Below are 9,437 nucleotides of genomic sequence, written 5' to 3'. Positions count from 1 at the left end.
ACCAGACTTAATAGATTTTGCTGTAGTCAAAAATATAGATAGATCGCTAATAACAGCAGATACACGTACAGACTTATCTTCAGATCATTCTCCTGTACTAATAAAGTTATGCGAACAGCCCATGATAGTTGAGCCAAAAGTATCTCTAACATCTTTTAAAACTAACTGGTTGAAATATAGAAAATATATCAGTAGCCACATTAATATCGATTTAAAAATAAGTACAGGAAGAGATATTGATGAAAGCGTAATGGAATTCAATGATGTAATAACAAATGTAGCTGTCTTGGCAACACCTAAAAGAAAAGTTAAGGTTTTTAGAAACATGACTAATAATGAAATAGAAAAGCTTGTAAATGAGAAAAGGCAAGCGAGACGTGAATGGCAGTTAAGTCGTTCCCCTTCAACTCTGCGTCAACTGAAATCGGCTGCACGTAAGTTAAAAAAAGCACTTAAACGCGATGAAGAATGCAATACTGAAAATTATATAAAGCACCTGTGTCCAAATTCTAGCAAGAAAAACTCCCTTTGGAAAGCCCAAAAGTATTTTAAGCCTCCAGTAGATTCCAAGATGCCTATAAGACAGTCGAATGGTAATTGGGCGCGCAGTAATGAGGAAAAGGCAAATTGCTTTGCAAATCACCTTGAAAAGGTATTTCAACCCAATGTACCAAAAAACAACTTTAAGTTGCCAACTTTGCCCAATATTGCAAACGAGTCAAGCGTGTCTATTAGGACGTCTACTAGGACGTCTACTTATGAAATTATCAAGATCCTAAAAGAGCTAAATCCGAAAAAGTCTTCAGGACACGATAATATTACTCCAAAAATGTTAATTGAGTTGCCAAATATTGCTATATCAGTGCTCTCTTTGCTCTTTAATGCAATTCTTGGTTTCGGGTACTATCCAATTTCGTGGAAAAAGTCACAGATCATCATGATAGATAAACCTGGAAAAGACTTAACACAACCATCTTCCTACAGACCAATAAGTCTCTTACCATGTCTTTCCAAAATATTCGAAAAAGTTTTACTATCAAAAATGTCTCCTTTCCTCCACGAAAATAATATAATACCAACCCATCAATTCGGGTTTCGTGCTAAACATGGCACAGTAGAGCAAGTGAATAGAATTACAACCGAAATCAGGAAAGCATTCGAGCACAGAGAGTACTGTTCAGCTATTTTTCTCGATGTAGCTCAGGCGTTCGATAAGGTCTGGCATGAAGGCCTTTTATGGAAAATCAAAAACGTTTTACCTTACGAATTGCATAAAACATTGGAGTCCTATTTAAGAAATAGGAAATTTACGGTTAAAGTAGCAGATTTTATATCAGAAGAACGAGCAATAAGGGCCGGTGTACCTCAGGCAGTGTATTAGGCCCCACTCTGTACATAATATATACAGCAGACCTTCCAATAGCTAATAACGTATTGACATCCACTTTTGCGGATGACACAGCCATAGTAAGCCGAAACAAATGCCCCATTAGAGCATCAAGAGTATTAGAGGAGCACTTAACTTGTGTCGAAGAATGGCTAGCCAACTGGCGTATAAAAATTAATGAGCAAAAATGCAAGCATGTTACATTTTCTCTAAGGCCAGAAACATGTCGGACAGTTAAAATAAACAATGTATTAGTACCCCAAGCGAATGAAGTAACTTATCTTGGGATTCACCTGGATCGAAGGCTTACGTGGCGGAAACATATAGCGAGTAAAGTAACTTGCATGAAATTAAGAGCAGCAAATTTAAATTGGCTTCTAAATAAAAATTCTAAACTTAGCCTAGACAACAAAGTCCTGTTATACAATGCAATCATAAAACCGATTTGGATGTATGGTATTCAACTGTGGGGTACGACCTGTGCAACCAACATTGATATAATTCAGAGATTCCAATCTGAAATGCTTAGAACAATAACGGGTTCACCATGGTACATGCGTAATGAAAATATCCATAAGAATCTTGATATTCCTATGGTAAAGAAGGAAATAGAGGACAGCAGAAAGAAATATATTTCTAAACTTCGTGAACATCCAAACCCATTGGCAAACGCCTTGGTACATTCCAATCAAACTCGTTTAAAAAGAAGAGATCTACCTGCCTACTAAAGAGCAACGTTCTGCCAAAAAGCTCAAACACATTCTTGAGCTTACTTAGTTGTAAATAGATTTAAGATTTTAATACTTATTGTTAGGCTTTAAACAAAGCAGATTCAATAAATAAAGAAATATTGAAAAAAAAAATATTGGCACAATAAACGATTTGATAAAGAAGTTTCAATGGTCATATCGGAGGAGTGGAGGTCTTATGGTGTGGGCAGGTTTTGCTGTAATGTTATCACTGAAATGGCATGGGTTCCAAAAAAAATTAATTCGTCAATCTATTGCGGATTGGAGAAACCATGATGGTAGAGAAAGCAGAAGAGCCTTGACTATATTTTTCAACAAGATAATGCCGCAATTCAAAGTTCCAGGGGGTAAAAAGTGTTTTTAAGACATAAAAAATGTCAACTTCTCGACTGACCCGCTCGTAGCCCAGGCTTTAAACTTATTGAAAATCTCTGGGACATTCTATCAAGAGAAGTGTTTTGGGTAGAATTAATTTTGGCCAAGTCGAAATTTTATTACACAAATTTAAAAAAACATAGGCGAATTTATGAAATTTTTTGCAAGCAGTGTATATTCCATAATACTATAAATATTTGAAAGCAGTACTTTCTTTTGTTTTGACTGTTACAAGAAATGCCTTACAAGCAAGAGAAAATATAAAGCGAATGCGAAAAGGTTTTTAATCTGCACTTTTGTATACAAGTTTAGTTTAACATTCGCATGAATTATATACAGTGGCTCACAGCCAACGTGACGCAACCATACAAGTATTACTTGAAAACTAAATATGTACATTTTCCAAAAAATGCCACTTTACAGCGGCAGATATCCACATTAAGTTTATGCTTTAAAAAACTCTGACTAACTATAAAATCTGATGATTTCTTCAACAAATACAAACTGCAGTATAATATTGCAATTTTTAGGTCAATTAGTACTTCGTGGGATGCCTCTTACTTTCAATAACTACTTTAATTAGGTTCAGCATGGATTCTGCCTGTTTTGCCTGTTTGCAGGGCGTTTTTCAAGTCGGCTTTATTTAATTTGGTATTTTCGCATGTCTCGTTAAAAATTACGGTATTCCAGAAGCTTGCAGGCTCACTCACTTTTAGCAGCTCACAAAACGACACGTATCTCAAACTCTAATGAATATTTTTACATGAAATTTGACATAAATGTGACTGACAGTACTTCTTCTTCTTCTTGACTGGCGTAGACCCCGCTTTCGCGGTTATAGCTGAGTCCAAAACAGCGCGCCACGTATTCCTCCTTCTGGCAGTTTGGCGCCAATTGGTTATACTAAGCGAAGCCAGGTCCCTCTCCACCTGGTCCTTCCATCAGAGTGGAGGTCTCCCTCTTCCTCGGCTTCCACCAGCATCGAATACTTTCAGAGCTGGAGCACTTTCATCCATTCGAACAACATGACCTAGCCAGCGTAGCCGCTGTCTTTTTATTCGCTGGACTATGTCTATGTCGTCGAATAACACATACAGCTCATCGTTCCATCGTCTGCGGTATTCGCCGTTGCCAATATTTAAGGGACCATAAATCTTCCGCAAAACCTTTATCTCGAAAACTCCTAGTGCCGTCTCATCGGATGTTGACATCGTCCACGCTTCTGCACAGTAAAGTAGGACGGGAATGATGAGAGACTGGTAGAATTTGGTTTTTGTTCGTCGAGAGAGGACTTTACTTTTCAATTGCCCACTTAGTCCATAGTAGCACCTGTTGGCAAGAGTGATTCTGCGTTGGATTTCCAGGCCGACATTGTTATTGTTGTTAATGCTGGTTCCCAGGCAGACGAAATTATCTACAACTTCAAAGTTATGACTGTCAACAGTGACGTGGGATCCAAGACGCGAATGCGCTGACTCTTTGTTTGATGAAAGGATATATTTCGTCTTGTCCTCGTTCACCACCAGACCCATACGCTTCGCTTCCTTATCCAGTCTGGAAAAAGCAGAACTAACGGCGCGGGGGTTGTTTCCAATGATATCGATATCATCGGCGTACGCCAGTAGCTGTACACTCTTATAGAAGATTGTACCTTCTCTATTTAGCTCTGCAGCTCGTATTATTTTCTCCAGCATCAGTTTAAAGAAATCACACGAGAGTGAGTCACCTTATCTGAAACCTCGTCTGGTATCGAACGGCTCGGAGAGGTCCTTCCCGATCCTGACGAAGCTTTTGGTGTTGCTCAACGTCAGCTTACACAGCCGTATTAGTTTTGCGGGGATACCAAATTCAGACATCGCGGCATAAAGGCAGCTCCTTTTCGTGCTGTCGAAAGCAGCTTTAAAGTCGACAGAGAGATGGTGTGTGTCGATCCTATTTTCACGGGTCTTCTCCAAAATTTGGCGCATGGTGAATATCCGGTCTGTAGTTGATTTTCCACACTGATGAGGTCCAATCAGTTTGTTGACGGTGGGCTTTAGTCTTTCACACAGTCCGCTCGACAGAACCTTATACGCGATGTTGAGGAGGGTTATCCCACGGTAATTGGCGCAAATTGTGGGGTCTCCCTTTTTGTGTATTGGGCAGAGACACTGAGATTCCAATCGTCGGGCATGCTTTCTTCCGACCATATTCCGCAAAGAAGCTGATGCAAGCACCTTATCAGCTCTTCGCCGCCGTATTTGAATAGCTCGGCCGGTAATCAATCGGCCCCCGCCGCCTTATTGTTCTTCAAGCGGCTAATTGCTATTCTAATTTCTTCACGCTCGGGCAATGGAACATCGGCTCCATCTTCGTCGATTGGGGAATCGGGTTCGCCATCTCCTGGTGTTGTACTCTCACTGCCATTCAGCAGGTCGGAGAAGTGTTCCCTCCATAATCTCAGTATGCCCTGGACATCGGTGACCAGATTACCACCTTGGTCTCTACATGTGGATGCTCCGGTCTTGAAACCTTCGTTAAGTCGCTTCATTTTTTCATAAAATTTTCGAGCATTCCCTCTGTCTGCCAGCTTCTCTAGCTCTTCGTACTCACGCATTTCGTCCTCTTTCTTTTTTTGTCTGCAGATGCGTCTCGCTTCCCTCTTCAGATCTCGGTATCTATCCCATCCCGCACGTGTTGTGGCCGTTTGCAACGTTGCGAGGTAGGCAGTCTGTTTTCTCTCCGCTGCGAGACGGCAATCCTCATCGTACCAGCTTGTTTTTTGTCGTTGCCGAAAACCAATTGTTTCGGCTGCAGCGGTATGCAATGAGTTTGAGATGCCGTTCCACAGTTCCCTTATACCGATATGCTGATGAGTGCTCTTAGAGAGCAGGAGTGCAAGTCGAGTAGAGTATTTCGTGGCTGTCTGTTGCGATTGCAGCTTCTCGACGTCGAACCTTCCTTGTGTTTGTTGACGGGCGTTTTTTGCTGCACAAAGGCAAGTGCGTATCTTCGTTGCAACTAGATAATGGTCCGAGTCTATATTTGGTCCTCGGAGCGTACGCACGTCTAAAACACAGGAGACATGTCTTCCGTCTATCAAAACGTGATCGATTTTGTTCCGCGTGTTTCGATCAGGAGACAGCCAAGTAGCTTGATGTAAAAAATCGCCAAGCAAAGTTTGGACATCGTGGCAGGGGCAGCTCTCATAGGTGCGTTCTAGGCGCTCATAGAAAGTATTATCTTTGGTCACATCGTCCTTCTCTTCCCTTGGGGCGTGGGCGCAAATAAGCGATATGTTGAAGAGCCTCGCTTCAAATGCGGATTGTGGCTAGACGTTCGTCCACCGAGGTGAATGCCAGGACTCCGCGACGGAGTCTCTCTCCCACCACAAATCCATCACCAAATTTGCGCTCCTTTACATGGCCGCTGTAGTAGATGTCACAAGGACCCACCTTCTTCCGTCATTGTCCCGTCCATCGCATTTCTTGGATTGCGGTGATGTCAGCCTTTACTCTTACGACGACATCAACTAGCTGGGCAGAGGCACCTTCCCAATTAAGGGTCCGGACATTCCAGGTGCATGCCCTTAAATCATAGTCCTTTATACGTTTGCTGTGGTCGTCATAAACATGGGGTGTCTCATCCGAGGCTGTTGCTTCTTATTCATTAGTTATTCGTTTTTATGTGGTGGGTCCCAAACCCTACGCACAACCGCATAAGCGGGATTCGCCTTCTCACTTTAGCTTGCTTCCAGACGGATGTCTGTTGGCTACCCAGAGAATACTTGGTCTAAGACCGGAAGTCGCGAGCTGTTTGAGCCACACAAAGAATCGTTCCTGGCCACTCCTAAGTGAATGGCAGTCAGAAACTTTCCTCACTTACGTGAACTATCTATGATATTACCGATGGAAAATGGGCAAAATCGGTTAACAACCACGTCTACTTCACATATAACACAATTGGGAAGTCTCTGATGCGTCCACTTTACAATATATATCTCAAGAACTAATGAAGATCACGGAACAAAACTTTATATAAGCACTGGATTTGATTTTATCGACATCGGACCATAAATTTTCAAGGACCCAGATATCGCAGAAGAAGAACATCCCTAGCTCCTATCGTTTTGGATACAATGCAGCTTGGTGGTAAAAATGAGAGAAATGGATTAAGGAATTACCCCAGTGCCTTTCCTTTCTTATTTGTATTTCTGATTCTCCATTATTTCGACAATGTAATACAATGTAAACAAATATGAAGTGATAATTTAGGTCTGGCAAAATAAGTCTTCAAATAATATCGTCTAAACTAGACCATACACCCATTTTAATGAGTGGAATGTAAGTTTTCAAGTAGTTTTCAGCGAAAACTGGTTTTCAATGTGATTTCGTTTGACAGATTTTGCATGAATGAAAATCCAAAGTCGGTCCCAAAATAGTATACGTATGAATGCCATTGTACTTATGTACATACATCCCAGATAACAATTTTTCATTTTCACCATACTTCAACCATGCCTGAAATGCTATTTATATTTATTCTGGAGGATGGGATCATGTGAGAAGTTCACGTAAGTGAGGAAAGTTTTTGATTGTCATTCACTTGGGAGTGGCCAGAAACGATTCTTCTCCACGTTATTCAAGCAGCTACGACTTCCGGTTTTAGACCAAGTATCCTCTGGTTGGCTAACAAACCTCCGTTTGAAGGCGAGCTAAAGTGAGCGTAGGGCTTGGGACCCACCACATAAAAACGAAGTACCAATGAAAAATCTACGAAAGCCTCGGATGAGACACCCCCCTTTTGATGACGACCCCAGCAAACGTTTTAAGGATAATGATATAAGGGCATGCACCTGGAATATCCGGACCCTTAATTGGGAAGGTGCCTCTGCCCAGCTGGTTGATGTCCTCATACGACTAAAGGCTGATATCACCGCCATCCAAGAAGTGCGATGGACGGGATAAGGACGGAAGAAGGTGGGTCCTTGTGACATCTACTACAGCGGCCATGTAAAGGAGCGCAAATTTGGTGATGGATTTGTGGTGGGAGAGAGACTCCGTCGCGGAGTCCTGGCATTCACCTCGGTGGACGAACGTCTAGCCACAATCCGCATTTGAAGCGAGTCTCTTCAACATATCGCTTATTTGCGCCCACGCCCCAAGGGAAGAGAAGGACGATGTGACCAAAGATAATACTTTCTATGAGCACCTAGAACGCACCTATGAGAGCTGCCCCTGCCACGATGTCCAAACTTTGCTTGGCGATTTTAACGCCAGGGTAGGTAAAAAAGGTCTCTTTGGCACAACAGTCGGAAAATTCAGCATCCATAACGAAACATCGCCAAACGGCCTGAGGCTGATCGACTTCGCTGGGGCCCGAAATATGGTTGTCTGTAGTACCAGATTCCAGCACAAGAAAATTCATCAAGCAACATGGCTGTCCCCTGATCGAAACACGCAATCAAATTGATCACTTTGTGATATACGGAAGACATGTCTCCTGTGTTTTAAACGTACGAGAACTGAAGAGGGAAGTGAGACGCATATGTAGACGTAAAAAGAAAGATGCCGAAATGCGTGAGTATGAAAAGCTTGAAAAGTTGGCGACATGGGTAACGCTCAACAATTTTATGAAAATATGAGGCGATTTACAGAAGGTTTCAAGACCGTACAACACCAGTAGATGGCGACCCCGATTCACCAATCGAAGACGATGGAACAGACGTTCCATTGCCCGACCGTGAAGAAATTATAATAGCAATTACCCGTTTGAAGAACAACAAGGCGGCGGGGGCCGATGGATTACCGGCCGAGCTATTCAAATATGGCGGCGAAGAGCTGATAAGGTGCATGCATCAGCTTCTTTGTGGAATATGGTCGGAAGAAAGCATGCCTGACGATTGGAATCTCAGTGTGCTCTGTCCAATCCATAAAAAGGGAGATCCCACAATCTGTGCCAATTAATTCAATTCAATATAATTGGACAGAAATCAACTGTTTCTGTTTACATTATTTTGTTTCCCACACTTGTGGGGAAAAGCTATGCGTTATGAAGCTATTTACTTTATAAAAATTGTCACAGAATACCAAAAAATGTCTTACTTGATAAAAATCTGAAAACATTTTCAATTTTTTTGTTATTTTGTCGAGTGCACTGAATAGGGCTGCTCGTGTGTATATACAAATTAGTGATGCGGGAGCATCCAAATTAAGTTTTGTATGTACATATGTTTGTTAAACCAATTGAGTGTATGCTCTTATACTTAAATATGAGTGACAAAATAGAAAATAACTGAGTAATAGATATTAATGTACAGGGTGCAACGTTAGGTGATCCAACATCCCGGCCCCGTTGAAAGGACTTACAAATAGGTAAAACTGCAGCCCCCAGCGCTTTAGTTTCGGAATAGTAGTTTTTAATATGTAGATATCGAATATACCGTGTAATAAATCCACATTTACTCGGTAGCAAAATAGGGTGTTTCTGGTTTCTGAAGTCTTTCTCCAACCTTTAGTGGTTTCCAAGAACGGGTTCAAATTTCGTAGTATGTCAATTGTCATAGTATTCCTTTGTAACGATCGAATATCTGCATCAGTAGTAAGTGGTTCATTTACAATTTCCGTATTAGCTTTCTTCAAACTAGTGTGAAAACGTAGCACCTTCAAGTCACGAGTATGAGTGCTGTATCTATCGATTGCTTCTAGAATATAATTAATATGTGATTTTGCCATAAGAAGTCCAACGCTAATATTACCGATATTGTCGACTGTGCGTGTATAATGTTGCGCAGGCGTAAACACGTATCGAAGAATCACAAAATCCATAGGGGGAGTCTCTTGCTCTTGCAAGATTGCACGATTGCACGGAATGCAAAAATACTACACCAGAATATACAATAGCAGAAAACAAAATATAGTGGAACTTCTCTAACTCGAATCACCATA

The sequence above is a fragment of the Zeugodacus cucurbitae genome, chromosome 2 (assembly GCF_028554725.1).
Source record: "Zeugodacus cucurbitae isolate PBARC_wt_2022May chromosome 2, idZeuCucr1.2, whole genome shotgun sequence".
In the NCBI taxonomy this organism is placed as follows: domain Eukaryota; kingdom Metazoa; phylum Arthropoda; class Insecta; order Diptera; family Tephritidae; genus Zeugodacus; species Zeugodacus cucurbitae.
This window is presented reverse-complemented; position numbering follows the sequence as displayed.